The following is a 19,949-nucleotide window of genomic DNA, read 5'->3' as shown; positions in this document are numbered from 1 at the left end:
ATAAAAACACTTGTCACTACGAGAATAAAGTCGTAAAATATCAAGATGAAACCTGTATTTTCATGAGAATAAAGCTGAACACAAAAGTCATAATTTACGAGAATAAAGTGAAATATTGAGAATAAAAGTCATAATTTTGAGGGAATAAAGTCGTATCTTAAAAAAAAAAAAAAATCTTAATTTAACGAAATTTCAGTTGAAAAAATGTCCGTGTCACTCAATCTCAAAAGTACTCGTTTCAACAAAATCTGGTCTATATTCACGAACAAACTTACGTCTGCATTATTAGCCTGACTCCCATTCCATAACCAACAAACAGATTTACTTCATGCCTGGCTTGAACGTCCGTATAGTCGTATGATGCGCCTGCCATTGTAAACTGCTCTTTACCAATAGAACAGTGGCAGCCGTACCACAGCCACTGGAAATAAACCACTGGCACCAGAAACAGTGAACCACAGGCACCGGCACCTCTGGCAGTGGTGCCACAGTGAGATCTCGTCCCTACTGCATTTTTGTCAAAAGAAAGTTGTAAGAAATGCATAGAACTGTGTTGAAATAATGCTAATCCATTTGTGCACAGACTACTGATATTCTTTGACAGTGCAACCTATATTTTCATAAATATTGGATTTTAATAACAGGTGTATGTGAAAACTTTTGCTGGTGGACAGATGTGACATTACCCATGACGCTCTGGTCAGTACCAGTACTTTATTAGGAATAAACTTATAGACTTCCTATTGCTAATTGTGCTCTTCTTCATAAATGTTAGTATTGTGGATCTAAAACAATACCAGCTGACACAAAAACGCTAAATGTGTCAGTGGACGGATGTGACATGGTTATTGTGGATCCCATCATACTGATGCTCTGCAGCCATGTCAGCGTTTACACTAATGATCCCTGTGCAAAAACTAGGATCACAATTATTTATTGGATAGTTCATCATCAGACTAAAGAGGAAAGAACAATATAGAATTATTTCTTTACAAAAATGCTTATTATTAGTAAACTGTTGATTTAAAAAGTGACGTGTGACATTCTTCATGTATGTATTGGCATAACATAAGCAGGATGGATCAGCACCATACTCCATACTCTTGGGGGGGGGGGGGGGGGGGGGGGGTGTTCAGTCATAGTACTGGGTTGATCACGTAAGCTGCTGCTGCTGTTCCTGGGCCTCCACCCCCTCTACTAGCAAACTGCTTTTTTTTTTTTTTTTCTCTTCCTCTTTTTTGCAGATGTACCGTGACCTAGTGTAATCTGTCCTTGCATATGGTTAGTAGCTCTATACTGTAGCTGTGGAGCATATACCATCTGTGCTCTGTAGGCTGTGGATGGTCAGCTGTGTTTGCTGTTTGAAACATGGATAATAGAAAGAGCAAGGGTGGTGTGGAGAAGACAAGAATTAAAAAGAGGAAAGCTCTGGAAGCAAATGCAGCCAAATGTGACAAAATCGGCAACTTTTTCACAAAAACGACCTCCTGGTTGGAAACAACTAATGAGGACGATGAACCGGGTAAACCACCTTTCAAGTTAGTTAATTATTGAGTCAGTGACTTGTGTGGCATTGTGGCGTGGAACATAACGTTATGCATTTTAAATAATAGTATGATGCGACGCCACAGAACTGGGAAACTTTGTCTTTTAGCTCCTCAGAGTCAGAAAGCAGACACCAGCCATGAGCCCACAAGTCCAGAGTGGGCAGGTAGGACTGCTCATAGAGGGAAGATTATTAGAATAATAGGCTCCAATGAAGAGTATGGTGTAGGCCTGTTCAGTATGAAAGGTGCTCTGAGATGCTCCAGGATTCAGCACTACATGAATGAAACTGACACCAAGGCTTTGAAAATAGAAGATTTGTGCTGAGAATTCTGAGCATTTTTAAACTGTGCTTTAGTGTCAGAAGCAGAGCCAGGAGCCAGTAGTGATGAGGGGATTGTTCCTGTCAGGATGGAAGGAAAAGGTGAGCTGTTGGAACAGACTGTGTGAACAAGCATTAGTTCCAGTTAAACCACTTTCCCTACCCAAACCATAGTCCTGACCGACTTTATTTTTTATCATTAAAAGTGAGACAGTAAATACACAAAGCCCACAACTGATAGGCAACAGCATAAAGAAATATTAAACAAGCCTGCATATTTTGCCAATGTAAATATCTGAATTGGTTAAGTAAGTCCAAATGTCTGTCGATATAATTTTTTATTGTGATACAGGTGCAGGCGAGTCTAGAGAAACTGGAGGAAGTGTGAAAGGGAGAGCAGAGTCTACTGATGACAGAGGAGCAGCTCAGCAGCACAACCCTGAACCACTAGGCACAAAGGAGACAGATGAAGATGAGTCTGTTGTTAGCTTTGATTACTTTGCTCACCCTCAGTCACAGGATACACATACATTTTTTTCGTATCATCCTCGTCAAACCCCTAATATCACTGTACCAAAAGTTTTTTAATAGCAAAGTTGGAACAAACCGCAAGTGGCTGACTTACTTTAAAAAACATCAGTGTCTCTACTGCTCTGTTTGTCTCAAGCTTTGCAGAACAGTGCGTAGACCTAACATGTAAGGTTAGAATGACATGATTTTAATAATAATTGGTCGTGATCTAAAGTGGGCCGGTTTGAGGTATGAAACTCCAGGGCTGAAAATGAGTCTCAGTCTGGCCCTGCCAGAAATAGTGAACCACAGGCACCGGAAGTAAGCCACAGGCCACAGTGAGGTCTCGTCCCTACTGTTGAGCTGGCGGGTCAATTCTCCGTTTTTCCGGAGGTAAGGTTGCTGTGCCGTGACGTAGACCAGGGGTCAGCAACCCTGGTCCAAGAGAGCCACTATCCTGCATGTTTTAGATGTGTCCCTCTCCCAACACAGCTGATTCAAATGATAAGCCTATCATCAAACTCTGCAGAAGCCTGATAACGACCGTCAGGTGTGCTGGAACAGGGAAACATCTAAAGCATGCAGGATAGTGGCTCTGTAGAACCAGGGTTGCTTGATGCTATCCCTTCAGGTTTAAAAACTTTGCTATCTCTACTATTAGTCCTTCAACAACCATTAGCCCTCAAATTGCACAATCAGAATTATACACAGGAAATTTAGATCCATTCTTGAGTAAAAAAACTAATAATAAATGCATTAGAGAAGGGATTCAAAGGGATACAATCTGTAAGCCACCTTCCATCTTTTTTTGGAGTAATTCATATTCTGATGTGGAATGGGAAAAGGTATGGTTATTACCCAAGGACGTTTTTTATTTCCAATAAAGTGACAGAGGTATCTTTAAAACATTTCCATAGGTGTTATCCTACTAATTTAACTCTGATTAAGTATAAGATCAATGTCGTCAATTAAGGTATAATTTTACCCAAAAATACAGCATGAATGAATGTTAATTCAAAAAATGTTTGGGAAGGAATGCTTCTCGGACCAAAAAGAGTTTGTTCGAGGTGCTCTTTGGAAAAAGGGATTCAAAAAGTATTTATCACACTGGAAGAAGAATCCAAGGCACTCTCTTTCAACATTCAAATGCCTTTATTATCATGGCATGGTCATATCTAGACCTAAAAAACTTCAACGCGTTTCAGCTTCAAGCCTTCATCAGGAAGTCAAACAGGAGCCTGAAAAAGTGTAGGTTCCTATATAGTAGTGTTTAACCAATAGGAACCTGCCAGCTGGGCATGAAGGGAATGGCCTGCAGAGGGTGTCCACATGGAAAAGGCCAGCAGATGGTGTCACTGCAGGTCAAAGAGAAATATTTACAGTATACATGAATAAAAAACAGTGCAAAATTTACATATTAAGATTGAAACCAGTGTAAAGTCTTTAAAACAAGAGACAGATAATACATTATAAGGAAAACAGAAAAGTCCAACTCTTCATTCAGTCCAGGGGGTCCAGTGGCTTGGAGTTTAAAATCCAGAGAGCTTCCCGTTGGTTTAATGTCTTTTGCCTGTCCCCCTTTCTTAAGGAGAATGGAATGTGGGTCGATGCCAATAGCTTGTAGTGTAGATGGGTTACTGTTGTGGAGTTCCAGGTAGTGTTTTGCCATCGGGTAGTTTGTGTTTCCAGTTCTTATTGCATATTTGTGTTCTGACAGTCTGTCCTGTAAACGTCTTTTTGTCCGGCCGATGTAGAACACTTTGCAGGTCGGACATTCCAGTCTGCAAATGATGAATGTTGTTTTACAGTTAATAAAATGATTGTGTATTGTTTATGTGATGTAGAGTCCATGAAAGTTTTGGTCTGTATGACATTTGTACAGTGGTTGCAGTGGCCGCATTTGTAGCTCCCTTTAGGTTTCTGACCCAGCCATGATGGAGTGCTAGGTTGGAGATCGCTGTGGACCAGTTTGTCCTGCAGTGTAGGACATCTCCTAAAGGTGATGAGTGGAGGCTGTGGAAAAATTCATCTGAGTTGTTTGTCACTCTGAATGATGTCCCAGTTTTTATTAATTATTCTTTTGACTTGGTCCACTTCTGTACTATACGTAGTGACAAATACTCTTCTGTTTTGTGTTTGTTTAGGGGGATTCCTTTCTAGTAAGGTGTGTCTGTCCAGATGTTTAGCTCTTGTGTAAGCTTCTTGTAATGTGGCATTCTTGTAGCCCCTTGCCTGAAACCGTGCAAACATCTCCCCTGATTTACTCACAAAATCTGCATCTTGGTCGCACCCTCTGAAACTGGCCATAAGGGATGTTTTCTTAAGCCATTTGGGATGAAAGCTATTGGCATGTAGAACAGTGTTTCTGTCAGTGGGTTTTCTGAAAATGGATGTGTGTAACATCACTAAATTGTCTTCATAAATAGTGAGGTCCAGAAAATGAATGCTATCTTTACTGTAGTCCAATGACAACTTAATGTTTGGGTTAATGTTATTAAGGAAGCCATGGAAAGCTTTAAGTTCTGCCTCTGACCCTGACCAAAACAGCGTACGTCATCAATGTAACGTCCCCACCAGACAATGTGCTTTAAAAAAGCTGTTCTTTTCCTGATTAAACACAAAATCTTCTTCCCATTTACCTAGGTAGAGTCCTGCATAAGATGGGGAATAGCAATCACCCATTGCACATCCTTTTGTCTGTCCTGAAAAACCTTATCCATAAAAATGAATATATTATTGTTCAAAGTCCATTCTGTAAGAGTTAAAAGAAAATCATTAGGTGGCATTTCAGACTCAGGATGGTTTTTCAACTAAACCTTTGTGACCGCCAATAAAAAACAAACAGATCTTGACAAGTGTAGTCTGATCTAGTTCAAAGGAGTGGCTTGAAGTTCTGTATATCAAGAAAAATAATTAGGGCTGAAAGGACTAACTGACAAATAACATAAATAATCAAAATTAATATGTCTATCGACAGGTCTCTAGTGACGTTATACACTTTTGTATAAAGGAAAGTTATGTAACTCTTGAGTATTTAGTTGTGTGTTTAAACTTTGTCAGACTCTGTAATTGTCAGTGTTCAGTGTTGTAATATAAAGATTTTCACAGATTTTCATTTTTCAGTTCAGTTCTGTTATTAATTAGTGATTAAAAAGTTCATCATTTAATTGCATTTAAAAGGGTGTTAAATGATTGTAATATAATATTTGCTTTATAATTTGCATGCTCATGGCATTTTAGTTACTTCATGTCAATGTATAGACAAGTTGCTAAGGATAAATATAAGACCTTGTAGCTTTAAGATGCTCAGGTGAGCTGGGGGGTGCTATGAGCCTGGGGGGTATGTGACATTAGAGCCCAGAGGAGCTCACAGTTTTTCTGGCTGTGTTTGGACTGTGTGCTTAAGTTCAGATGTATTTTATTCTCTATTTTTTGTATTTTGTTAAATAAATCTGAGAAGACGAACTTTAGTAGAGGAAACCCTTTTTACAACAGGAGTTAGTGACAGATGACCTGTGTTGAGGAAGATTGACCCAATTCTTTGACTGTGGCTTCCTATGTGTTGTCTTCACTACTGTAGTGGCATTTTCAGAAGTAGGAGTAAGGGCACAATAAAGATGGAAGGACTATGAAAATAGACAGGAGAACAAGGCACCACAGGATGCTCTGAGGTCACTCAAAGTTGACAGGTCTTTGTGGCAGATACTTCAGGGCAAAAACAGGGCTGACAAGCCACTGCAGGACCCACAAAACTGAAGTCAAGGTCATCATTAAGACTGATGGATGAACAACAGTGTCTTTGTAGATCCGATCCACAATGCACATGTGTAAATGATAAGTTGAGGCAGAATATTGTTAAAATTGCACTTATTTTTCTCAAGAAATTTCAGTTTTTTCAGGTTCTTTACTTCTTTTTTGTTTGGATAGTTTATAAAAGTATTTTCACAATTGAATTGGGGTTTTTTTGCACTAAAACAAAGACAAAAAATTTGAGGTGTCATTATTTATAAGTTATCATGCAGTTATTTTACAGGTCTGACCCACTTGAGATGAAATTGGGCTGAACGTGGCACCTGAAAGTAAATGAGTTTGAGAGCCCTGATCTAGGGTGTAACGGTACACACAGTTCACGGGCTGGTTCAGTATGATTCAGTGGTGTCACCGTTTGGTATGTTTTCGGTACAGCCAAACAGAAATGTCCTTGACTTTATTATTTACATTTAAAAAATGTAATTTGGCCTCCTTTTTTCTTTTTGTCGTTTCTGTTGCCCACCGTGTGTCAGCGGTGAATTTGTCATGTCCCCAGAGCTCTCTGAGCTCTTTTAGTCTGATAAATACATGAATGAACATCTGTGTTTAATGCTACAATCATATAAACACAAGCTGAACAGCCGTCACTAACGTACCTCTCTGTCGTTCTGGCCAAATTGGTGCGCTGGCATTTACTACACACTGCTGCTTTGGGCTAATGTTCATCGCTGTCAGCTGCTGAACCAGAAGCTGTCACCCACAGTGGGTTTCATTTCCTGGTTCAGGATGCGTGTGTGCTCTAGGTCCGACTCCTGACATGAGTCGTTCACCGTGCAGCAGCTCATACCAGGTTAGCCACTAAGGAAAGTCTGTAGCCTTGCAGTGGTTCGTTCTTCAGTTGGGAATGTTTTTATCCACCACTCTCTCACCATCGGCCTCATAATTTACAACAAAACTGACACTGATGTGGCACCAAACACCAGATCTGTAGGTTATCAGAGGATCTTGTTCTGGCCTGGTAATAGTGTTACTATCTTGCGGCTAGCTGGCAGTAGCTTAGCAAAGCTGCATCCCAGTGTGTCTTATCGGAGTAACATGGTATAGTGTTTTGGTTGTGGTTTGGCAGGTTGAGTGCAGTGAGAACTTCATTTTAAATACACTGTGAGCTATATATTTTGTTTTCCATATATTATAAGATTTGTTTAATGTAACATTTGGTTTGTAATGTGTACCAAACTGAAAGCTATGTACCAAACAGCTCAATACAAATACGTGTATCGTTACACCCCTGATATAAACATCACTGCTGCATCTCAGAGCAGCTAGTTTAAATTTTTACTTTACTGTGGCTGTGTTAAATCATTTATTTTGCACATTTTCAGTTGTTTTTATGTCCATCTATTCATATGAGTTTCACTTACGCCTCTTGCCAGATGAGACTGTGTTCAGTGACGCTGAAGCCAGTGGAAGCGAATCTGATGACTGCAGCGCGGCAGTCACAGCAACAGAATGTGGAACTGTGGAGCCTATGGATACTGACGCTACAATCAAAGAGCAAGTTCATGACATGGAAGATTTTGGTAAGCTACCTCACATTATATTTGTTTCTGTCAATAAAATGTGTTATTTTCCGTGCAAAACAAATACTCTTGTCAAATTATCTGTTCATCAGGGTCTGTACTGTCAGTGTCATCGACAGTAACTGAGACTGTTCCTCCCTCTGAAGGTAAGCCAAGTTGACTATAAAGCAAAAAGTGAATTGTGAAATTTTTTGTGAAAATTAAACGCCGTATCGTTGTCATGGGCAGGGAAATTAGCTATAGAGATCAAACAAAATTTTTTTTCCAGGCTGTGAAACATTTTTATTTCTGTTGTAAAGTGGGGCATTTTAGCATTGGCTATGTATGGGGGTTTGTTCTCTTTGGAGACAAGCTGAAGTGTCATTCAAGGAATTTCAGTTTTTGGTATTTGTGCGTTGTCTTCACTTTGCTTTAGTTTGGTTCACTACTACAGATAGATCACGACCACAGGTTTGACACACATCACTATACACTAATTTTTTTTCTTTTATACGAATCAGGCATTCTGAGTTCATCTTGTTTATCTTGCTGGTGTTGTAACTTTCAAGCCTGGGTGTTGCAGTTACTTATCAGTGTCCCAGGTTCAGACCAGTGTTGGTGAACCAGGACAGATGAGAGCAGTGATGCACAAAAACTCTCAAGCTTAAATTTCCTTGTCTATGAATAAGCAATGATAATTAATGTGATGCATATTAGTAATTTAGCACTACTACTACTGTGCTATTGGAGATTTTTGATGTAATGCAAAAAAAAAACCTGTCTAGTTGTTGGAATCACATCAAGTGAGCAATCAGTTGGAAACCTTAACTGAATTATTGTTTCCTCAAGGAGACAATTTCTTGTCAGCCTTAGCAATAGTTTTAACTTAACTTTATTGACTCAAACTAACTAACACAATTTTTTGGGTTTGTGTGTTATTTATTTTCTATTTTGCATATCTTCTAGGACAAGATGCTTGTGAAGACCAGCATAGAAGAGTGCCAAAGAAAGTGTGGTTGAAGGCTGAGGTTGCTGCAGTATTGTGACATTTCAGAGATCACATTCAAAAAGGAAAACTGGCCACCAAAAATGAATGTAGTCAATGCAAGCTGGTAGAAGGCCCTGTGCTAGCTCAAAGAACAGTGCAAAATATTAGGGACTTTGTTAGAAACTGAGGAATAGCTGCAAAGAGGCAGTCAGAGAAAAAAAAGCTTAAATTCGCTGTCAGCCTTTTGTGTTATTCTTAACACTTGGAGATAGATTAGTCCAAACCAACTGTATGGAGCCATTTAAGTTGTTATTTTGTTTTGTCATGTTACAAAGTCTTATGTTTGTATAGCAGAATGCTGCTCAGTTTTGCTGTGAAGCAGCAGAAATGTAAAGTCATCCTTAAATACTGGAGGTGATAAAATGTTTGAGTTAAAAGGAATTAAAAGGCCCTTGTGTTTTTTTTGCTGTATTAGGCTGTTGGTCAGTGTCACCACTGCATTTTACTGATGTTTTAGATCTATATAGTACATGAATAAATATAAATGTCCTGTCCTTTAATGCATGGTGCCGTCAGGTCAGTGTGTTTTTATACAGGGGTTGGACAAAATAATGGAAACACCTTCACCTCAAGATGATAATGCCCCAATCCATACAGCTAGAATTGTTAAAGAATGGGCATGAGGAACATTCTAATGAAGTTGAGCATCTCGTATGGCCGGCACAGTCCCCAGACCTCAACATTATTGAGCATTTATGGTCAGTTTTAGAGATTCAAGTAAGACGTCGATTTCCACCGCCATCGTCTCTAAAAGAGTTGGAGGGTATTCTAACTGAAGAATGGCTTAAAATTCCTTTGGAAACAATTCACAAGTTGTATGAATCAATACCTCGGAGAACTGAGGCTGTAATTGCCGCAAAAGGTGGACCTACACCATATTAAATTATATTTTGTTGATGTTTTAAGGTGTTTCCATTATTTTGTCCAACCCCTATATGTTAATAAAGGGTGATTTAAAAATGACATCATTGTCCCTTTAAAGTCCTGATAATGTTTGTCAGGTCATTGTGTGTTTATGTTAATGAGGGGTGATTGACAAGTGACATCATTGTCCCTTTAAAGTCCTGATGGGGTTTTTTTTAGTCTGTGTAAACCACATATTTGTCAAAAAGAGAAATGTCTGCCTAAACCACAATAAAGTTAGGGTGGTGTGTATCCAGTTCTGTAGGGTGTATGTGAAAGCTAAAGTGACCTAAATTTTTTTCAGAATTTTTAAAGTGTTTCAATGCAACTCCTATAGCTGTAGGACCCTGGGAAAGGGTAGTCCACCTAAACCACCACTGGGCCTGTTTGGAGAAATTGTCTGGCTAAACCACATAAACCCGTATGTGTGTGTGTGTGCGCGTGTGTGTGTGTGTGTGCTTCCTACTTGACTGAAAACAACTGGGAGTTGCTCAAACCTCCCTTCATGGGTAGAATGTCTACAGCTCAAAAACAGAATGCAGAGGAGGGGGAAACATTCTTATTTCCTGTCACACCACTTCCTACACAGTGCAGATTTATTAGAGCATCTGAATATGTAGTTGAGTTGGTATTTTATTTCTATTTCTAACATTTCTTTTGCAGTTTTTAATACTCGTATTTACCTACATTTCTGCTGCACGATGAAGTATTTATTTGGGGAAATAGTAAAGTAAGTGCTTAAACAGCCAAAACTGATGACAGTGAAAAAGTAGCCTTGAAACAGAGTAAACTGTAGGCCTACTGCTTGTATTTGGATGTCATTTTCCAGCCAATTTAAAGAAAATGCTGAAATGCTCTTTTCCTCATCAGTTGCTCAGTGTTAGTGGCCTCGGTGCAGATTTCCCTCTGACAGTGAGCGTCTTTGTTGCACAGAAGGGTGACAGCCAGATGGACGGGGCACATGCCGGTGGGTGTCTGTTGGGGCTTGTTTCTGTCTGTTGCCATGGCGAGGAAGAGAGGCACGGCTGAGTTTTGGCGGCTGCTGTGTGATTCATGGACGGTAAGGTTGGCTGAGCAGAGCTAATGTTGGGCGTCCTAAAAAGACCTGAAGAGGAAACAGGCCTGTGTGGTGGATCTGCACAGACTCAGACTGAGCTCAGCTGTTCAAGGGCTGGGTGTGGTCTTTACCCACAATGCACCTGGGAGGTTTGAGCTTTTGATAAACCCACTCACCCAGAGTGGACAAATATATGATGTAAGCCCCTGTATCAAGAGTGGTAAGGTATAAGGCTATAATTATTGTATACATAGACTCAAAGGCGTGTATGACATTACCATGGCAACATATGTACATGTAGATCTACACGTATTGAAAATAAGCCAGTATCCTCTATCGGATAAACACAAACACAAAATCAATGTACGGAAGTGGTAAATACTCATTTACTTAATGAAACAGTTTAAAAAAAAACAGTTTAGAAAAGTATATTTAACTATTATACAAATGAGAAAATACATTTACTTCACTAATTTTACAGTCACTATGTCATGTTGAATTTTTCTGTTATATGGTCATTATAAAGGTGTCTTTCTTGCAAAAATAAGACTATTATGTATTTCCCATGCATTCATTTGTTTGAGCTATTTCTATTTATGTAAATCTGTGTGAACAATGACTGAGTGGAAACAAAAAATAGCTATAGAACAGTTTTATATGTCTGAAAAATGATGAAAATTGACTGAGAATATTCAAGTAATTATGAAAGAATGCATTCATTTTTCTGAAGCTTTAAAAGGCTTCCAACTCCTCCCTCCCTACCCAACATCCCAGTCCCATTTATCTGTTTTTCCACTCCTTTCTTTCATCTCTTTGTTTAGAATTGTATTTCTTTTTACATTTTATTATAAGAACTTTACACACCCTGACAAACAATTCTGAACTTTTTTTTAAAAAAATTACATAGAGTGTGTAATGCTCTGTTAATTCCATTAGCCTGACTACTTTATTTTTATGACATTACTAGTGAAAATTCGTAGTTGCAGTTCATATCATTTCAAATTTAATGTTCAAGATTGTGGAAAATGTATGAATAAATTTATGCAAGATCAATGCTACATCACTGATCAGGTGAAAATCTTATAACTTCTTTGGCCCTTAAAACCTTTTTAAAAATGCAACACGTCTCTGAAGAAAAAACAAACAAACTGTTCTTCCTCAAAATTTAGTAGATTAGTGTTCTTGTGACCATTCAATCTTGTGGGATAAAATGTTCTACCATTAAACATAGTAGTCTGTTGTTAAAGTGACTGAAATGTGTAGAATTTATATTTAATTTAGTATAAGAACATTTCTATTTTTTTGGAGACAGAATGTTGAAAATTACCATTTGAGATTTGAGGACTTTAGATTTCATTAAACAAAAGTTACAAGACACAAAACTGCTGCAGGATGAATAAAAGGGAACACAAAAGAACACTGAGACAAATTGAAAATGTGTTTAATCAGAAATAGCCACCTTCAGGAAAGACAAAATGATTATTCATGCAGATAAACAATCATCTGCAGAATGAAAAAAAAACCTCATAAACATATGCACACAAAATGATTCATGTCAGTCAATTTGTTTGCTGGTTTTAATTGTGAGCTTGGTGACTTCTTTGGTTGTGACGTTGTCTGGAAAGTAAATCATAGGACCTGAATGGACAATGAAGAAGAACAACATAGATCAGATGAGCAAAGTACAGGGATAGACGTGTTTACAGTCAGCAGCTGTCTGTGTTTGGATTCGCAAATCTCATGAAAATAGAGCCCATAAACAAACAGAATCAAAAGATAAGGTGACTGTACAATGTTGGAATGATACCTGTCTATTTAAATGTATGGCTCTCCGTTCCACCACGTCCAAATCCTAAAAAAAAAAAAAAAGGTTGAAAGGAATCCCCATGGAATCATTCACATCACATGGAACTGGATCTGACTGGATCAACATGTCAGTCAAACCTTGACTTTTGAAATGTGGCACATAAGTTTTTCTTCTCATTAAAGGTTAAAAGATATTATCTAACAAACAATCCTCAGTGTGCTACTCCCATTATGTACAGGGTGGGGAAGCAAAATTTACAATGAACATTTAGTTGTTTTTTCTCAGCAGGCACTACGTCAATTGTTTGAACCAAACATATATTGATGTCATAATCATACCTAACACTATTATCCATACCTTTTCAGAAACTTTTGCCCTATGAGTAATCAGGAAACAAACGTCAGTGTGTGATTTGCTGAATGCACTTGTCACACCAAAGGAGATTTCAAAATAGTTGGAGTGTCCATAAAGACTGTTTAGAATGGAAAGAAGAGAATGACTATGAGCAAAACTATTACCAGAAAGTCTGGAAGATACTATTAAAGAAGAATGGAGAAATTGTCACCTGAATATTTGAGGAACACTTGCGCAAGTTTCAGGAAGCGTGTGAAGGCAGTTATTGAGAAGAAGGAGGACACATAGAATAAAAACATTTTCTATTATGTCAATTTCTTGTGGCAAATAAATTCTCATGACTTTCAGTAAACTAATTGGGTCATACACTGTCTTTCAATCCCTGCCTCAAAATATTGTAAATTTTGCTTCCCACCCTGTAATTGTGTGCTTCCATACACATATTTACAGCCTCAGTGTTATCAGTTGAAGTGTTCCAACCAAAGGTGGATCAGCCGTCACCATCGTCCTGTGACACGCCCATCAGTGGAGTGTAGATACGACAGTTTTCACTGTGGGGAAGTCCAACCAGTGGAAACGTACCTTTAGGTCCAAACATTGCACCGTAGCAGGGGTGTGACAGTAGGCTTGCCGTCATGCTGTAAAAGGCAAATGTTTAGAAACATTAGAAACACCCAAGGAAAATTAGATATCTGTCTTTAACCCTTTCATGCATGAATTATTAGAACCTTAGTCAAGATGTTTTTTTCTGGAGTGTTTTTATTCCGCCTTAGGCATACAAAAAAAAAAAATTGTGATCAAGTCTTTTTTTCATGGAGTTACAAAAATGTCCATGCATTTAATTTTTTAAGTAAAGAAATATGTATTTAAAACCCAATATCAGAAAGTAAAATGAAAACAATGAAATAAAACCATCTTTAAGGCTGCAAATTTAATGTTTTCTCACATTTTAACATACTCTAATGCTAGTTATTACCTCATATAATATGCAAAAACAACTCTTTTTGTCTAATAAATAACAACTGATTACACTTAAACATGTTAGTGCAGATCAGGTTATCAAGAACAGCAAAGTTATAGTTAATGGTATGAATTGCAGTGTATTATGGGATGTTGCATAAGTGTCCACTGTGTTGGCTCATGTGGAACTATAACAACAAAACCTATGAATATACAAGAGAACAGCTGGAGAAGAACTGTCCACTGGAGTGACCACAATGCATGAAAGGGTTAAAAGACTTTACTTTTATTTTTACTTTTATTGGCTTTGGACTTTTTTTTAGTTAAAAACAGTGAGTTGGTTGAAAGATAGCTCTTTGTTGCTTTACTGTCACTTAAAGTCGTGATGATAACCATTACAAAATTTAATTCAGCTCAACTGGATGAGTTCAACTGGACTGAGTTGTGTTTGTAACTGCTTAATTAACTATCATCCACAATATCTCTAGGAAAAATAGTATCCTCATATGACTCCAAAGGACACTACCACATATGTAACATGATCCCCATATTTGATGTAGACATGAAATTTGAAACAAATGTAGCCTAAGATTTGTTATCCCTAATCTTCCAATGGACAAAAGCACAAAAGGTAGCAGAGGATCCTGAGAATAGCTATTTTCAGGTCAACCAGTAGAGGACCAGGCAGAAATTATCTGTGCAAATGAAGTCACATACAAAGTTCTGTTCAATATACATTTAGTGACATTATGTGATTTCATCTGATGAAGTAGCCACAGTTTATATGAACTTATAGAACTTTAAATGAACCTTAATAAAGACATGACACCACTGACATGATTAAATAAGTTATTTGTAGATTTTAATGGAATGCAGATTCTATGCCAGGGCTGTCAAACTCAGTGTTAGTTCAGTTCCACATTCAGCTAAATTTGATCTGCAGTGGGCCAAACCAGTAAAAGAATAACAGAATAATGCAGAATAATGTCAACTCCCAAACTTTTCTCCATGTTTTAGAGCGAAAAAAGTAAAATTACATTATGAAGATGTTTGCATCTACAAACTATCCTCTCAACAATGTGAATAATATGAACAAACTGAAAAAAAATGTGTAATTTTAACACTATTCTGCTTCAGTTTATCATTTACACATGTACATTAGAACTTACAGATCACAGGGGATCTACAAACACAACAAAAATATTTAATAACAGACAGAATATTACTAAAATTGCGCTTACTTCTCTTAAGACATTTCAGGTTGTTCTTTTCATATTTGTTCAGGTTATTCAGATAGTTTTTTCAATATTATACTTTGTTTTAGTGCAAATACATGAAAACATTACATTTACAAAGAGAAACATTTGGAGTTGTGAGTATTTATCGGTTATTATGACCTACCTGAGACTGATTGATTTGAATGTGGAACCTGAACTAAAAGGATTGTTAACATCTTTGTGTAATTTTTGCATTCACATTCATTCCCCAGGGCCGGACTGGACCCTTTGGTGGGCCAGATTTGGGCCCTGGGACCGCATGTTTGACACTTGTGTTCTATGCCCATGGTTTACATCCAAGATTATTTCATGGCTTCAAGAATATTCCATATTGTGGAAAGATGACAAACTTCCTGTCAGAGTGGTAACATGGTGTTGACATTCCACTTTGTGAACTCAGCCTCTCCCTTTCATTCCTTCAAGACCTTTTTAAGAAGTCCGATTTTCCATATTTACTCAAATCCATTAAGCTGTTGTTATTCTCTGTCATAATGTTTAAACAGGCAGGCGGATTTCTCCTTCAGACCAGAGATATCCACTTTTATTTGAAGTAATGCATCTCTATCAGAGAGGATTTGTCTTTACTGTTTGTGTCCAAATGGGCCAAATGCACTGTATACATGTACAAACCCCATCAAATGGAAAGAATATCTACGTAGCACACATACAGCGCTCATGAAATGCTCCCTTTAGATGGCTAGATGTCTAATCCAAATCAAACATGGTGTCATAAACCACAGAATATTATCATACAGAACAGTGGAATACTATATCATGAGAAAACTTAATGTACAAATGCATCTGTCGATGGAACGATTCTCAGAATTCCATCATTAGGGTTTTGGACAAATCCCGGTCATAGTTCAAAGCAATTTTGGTCTAACCTGTGTTCTCATATCTTCACCCAAGTTACATATCATACTGTTTTTCCCTGAAAGATGTTATATGTTATTATGAAATAAGGACAAATGGTCTCCAATATTTAGTTAATTTTTTTTATTTTAGTGAGTAAATATTTTATTCATAAACAAAAATTTTCAGCCTCCAAACCAACCTTTCCTCATTTTTTAATTGAATTTAATTCACTTCACAAATCATTAACCCTTGTTAATAATAAAAAAATAAGACATTCCTTGATAGTTATGATAAGTTATTTAATGTTTCCTCTGACATTTGATGAAATTTTAGGTAAGAAAATTATTATGCATGCATTATGTATGTATGTATGTATTTATTTATTTATTATTTATTTTTGTATATGAATTATTGAAAATGTATTTCATGCATATATTGATTTTATGATTGTATTTTGTTTTTATATCTGTATTCTCTTGTATTCATTGTGTTATATGCTAAATGTTTGACAAAGTTTGTAAATTGATATTTAAATAAAGTTTAAATAAATAAATAAATTAAATAAATTAAAAAAAACAAACATAGTTCAGTGCGATACCAGTCATCCCTGTGGAGACACCGGTACAGTTGTCTTTAAAAATATTGATGATGTTTTGTCTGTGTTTTTAAATGTATTCTGTTTGTTGATTGTTTGTTTGTTTGTTTGTTTTTAAAAGGACTCCCAAGTCTGCAAATAAAGATGATGATGATGATAACTAGTGTGGAAACATAGTCGTTGAGCTGACTGGTACCTCACCTCCGCATGTGAACCTGGTGAAAGGGTCTTGCTGCACTTCTCACACTTCAGACAGGGCCTGTGCCAGTCCTTGCCCAGCGACGTCACCCTCTCAGCTGCAAAAAAACCCCCAAAAACAAAATTAACTTCCCCCTCCAGCCTTGGACATCCTGCTACGTAACCACAAGACTGATACTGTAGTCGAAGGATCAGAAGTGTCAAGTGTTGCGAGGTCACTTCGGGGTCAGTTCATGTCTCAGTCCATCTATGCTGACCAGATTCTTTAGACAACAAGATAAGTCTGAGAACATAGTTTGGGCGTGGTACTTATGGGAGAAAAGTGGATTGAGTGTCCCTGAGGAATCTGTCGTCTTCTTGCCTCATAAACTCTGATAAAGCCTGTCTTTATCTGCAGGGTCCATCTGCAGAAAAACCCATCAGGAGGGTTATAAAAGTGGGAGGAACCAGGGAGTTTAATGTTTCAGAGGTGAGTTGAGGTTAACAGACTTTTGAGCCCTGTCCCCGTGTTACAAGAGCAATAGGTGCAAGAATCTGCACGCAACGACCAAATTAAAGCTGTTTGTTCAGGTCGGAGAGAGCAACATCTGATGTAAAGGCCAGGAAATGATGAATAACAGGAGTGTCATCATGACCTGAGTTTCTACATAACATGGTGTTATGTAGAAACACATGTCATGTAGAGGGTATTTTTTTTTAATCATCTTCTTCTTCCTCTTTTTTTTTTTTTTTTTTTTTTTTACTTTATTTATCCCACAATGAGCCATTCAGTTTACAGTCTCCAAATGTGGCTCAAGAGTGAATCATAGTACAATATACAAAAACACAACACAGACACTGACCATTTCAGATCATATATCAGTGTTTTTCAACTTTGGGGTTGCATAGAATTCAAATGGGGTCGCCTGAAACTTAGTAATTGATAAAAAATATAAATAAAAACTTAGTAATAAAAAAATATATATGGTGATTTGAGAGAGACAATCCTAATCCATAACAGACATGACAAACTGTGGGTGTGAAACTGCAGCACTGTGGTTCTGTTTATGTGTCAAATGTTCACTGTGGTTGGTTTCAGATGCTGCAGCTCTTTTATAATTCATAGTTTCAGTTCTTGTTTGTTCAGCATTAATTGTCCTCCTTGTAAATCACAGCTGGACTGACTGTACATATCCTGACCAAGGAAAATCCAATTCTTCCTTTGTGCAGTAATCTACACCCGGATTTACTGCCTCCGTCCACAATAATATACATTATAGACTAAATGTCCTCTAAAACTAACATTTATTTGCAACATAGTATAGCAAACTATTACATGATCCACCAAAAATTTATTTTAGCAAAAAAAAGTCTCAGTTTTGAATGTCTGGGGTTGCCAGAAAATTGTGATGTTAAAATGGAGTCATGAGCCAAAAAAGGTTGGAACCACTGCTTTATACTGTCAACGTAAGCAGCTTAATACGGTCATTCAGGCATATACATGTGCAATTACACACAACATCACAAAAAAAGACACAGGTAAGTAAGTCAACAGGCACAATGTAGGTTATTCAAACCAAGGTTATTATCGTCAACGAAAACTAACGAAATGACGAAAACTAAATTGTAAAAACATTTTCGTTAACTGAAATAAATAAAAACTAGAATTAAAAGAAAAAAAAACGATAACTAACTGAAACTGTATTGTGTGCTTACAAAACGAACTAAAACGTGTAAAAATTATGGATAAAATTCCCTTCGTTTTCGTCTTTGTCAATGTCGGATTGAAATGAAATCGATTTATTTCCCTCAAGCAATTTTAGCTGCTGGCACCATATGATATTTAACAGTCCATCACTTCTCGTCGCTTGTCGTTTACAGTCGTCTTCTGGTCCCCACTCTACCTGGAAACATGGAGACTAAAGTTGGGAGAAAGCAGCAGAGTCCTGTCTGGGATTTATTTGAATATGACGGTGAAGAAGAGAAACGATATAAAAAAAAAACAAAAACTAAACTAAAACTAAGCATTTAGAAAATAACGAAAACTAATAAAACTAGTAAAGCTGCTCTAAAAACTAATTAAAACTAACTGAATTAGAGAAAAAAAAGTCCAAACTAAATAAAACTAAACTATAATGAAAAATCCAAAACTATTACAACCTTGATTCAAACCGTCGACTACTTTTACTCATTTGACTCATCAGTACCCTGGATGACATTTGGTTTAAAACAGTACAAATACTTGTGTGGCATGGAATTCCAGAACAGGGTCAGATCTCAGACCATTTCAGAAAAATGTGGTGAGACTAATGTGGGATGCAATTCAAACCTGAAATAATGACTGTACTTATGTTCAAAAACAAGCCACGGAAATGAGCAGACTGTTTTTTTTTTCTGCCTAAACGGTAACGTTCGACCAGGTTAAGGTCAACGTCCGTCCTGAGTGTTGGGATGATCAATGCTGCTGCAGTTGTTAAACATATACTGAATGCATGGGTCACTTATCTCTTCTGTAATGTGAAAGGAAACAGGGTGTGACACATTGAGGAATTATCCCTGCTTTCTGCATGAACTCTTGGAGCGTTAGGGGCTCAGTCCAACATACACAAACACACAAATCTGAATGGAAAACACAGTGAGGGGAACCGTTCCAACGATTCACTTCATTCCATCCCAAAATAGATTAAGAGGTTGTATAACGGTTTCATTCTGCAAAAAAGAACCTAAAACAGCATATGATGTGATGGATGTTAAATACAGTAGCGCTATGAGGTCATGGTTCAACTTGTAAGGCTGATATATTGTTGCAGTGTTAGATACCACAAAGAATTTGTCTAAATTTGTAACTACAAGCAGAAGTTGGTTAGTGTAACACAGCACAAAGACTGGAAACAAGATCCCCTTCATCTGTCCAAGGTCTAGTTTCAATGACTAACTGACCAACAGAGAATTAAAGGTCTAGAGTACAGGTGTCAAACATGTGGCCCGGGGGCCAAATCCGGTCCACCAAAGGGTCCAGTCTGGCCCCTGGGATGAATTTGTGAAAAGCAAAAATTACACTAAGATATTAATCATTTTGGTTTAGGTTCCACATACAGATCAATTTAATCTCAAGTGGGTCGGATCAGTAAAATACCATCATAATAACCTATAAATACTCACAACTCCAAATTTTTCTCTTTGTAAATGTAAAAATTTTCATGGCATTTTACTGTATTTACACTAAAACA

General features: G+C 37.4%; 3 long non-coding RNA genes across 3 annotated transcripts in view; 2 read left to right on the top strand and 1 right to left on the bottom strand.

Moving 5' to 3' along the window:
- The window catches only part of LOC115413626 (uncharacterized), an 86,574-nt gene that overhangs the window by 15,075 nt on the left and 51,550 nt on the right, over positions 1-19,949 (top strand). The window lies entirely within an intron of this gene.
- On the top strand, positions 7,596-8,856 carry LOC115413629 (uncharacterized). Its single transcript, XR_003934495.1, has 3 exons — positions 7,596-7,707; positions 7,800-7,853; positions 8,653-8,856. It is a non-coding gene; the product is annotated as an uncharacterized LOC115413629 (long non-coding RNA).
- LOC115413627 (uncharacterized) lies at positions 13,450-17,349 on the bottom strand. The gene is made up of 3 exons (XR_003934493.1): positions 17,289-17,349; positions 16,744-16,838; positions 13,450-13,493 (listed from the first exon to the last, which is right to left on the bottom strand). It is a non-coding gene; the product is annotated as an uncharacterized LOC115413627 (long non-coding RNA).

Source organism: Sphaeramia orbicularis, chromosome 22, assembly GCF_902148855.1.
Source record: "Sphaeramia orbicularis chromosome 22, fSphaOr1.1, whole genome shotgun sequence".
Classification (NCBI taxonomy): domain Eukaryota; kingdom Metazoa; phylum Chordata; class Actinopteri; order Kurtiformes; family Apogonidae; genus Sphaeramia; species Sphaeramia orbicularis.
This window is presented reverse-complemented; position numbering and strand designations above follow the sequence as displayed.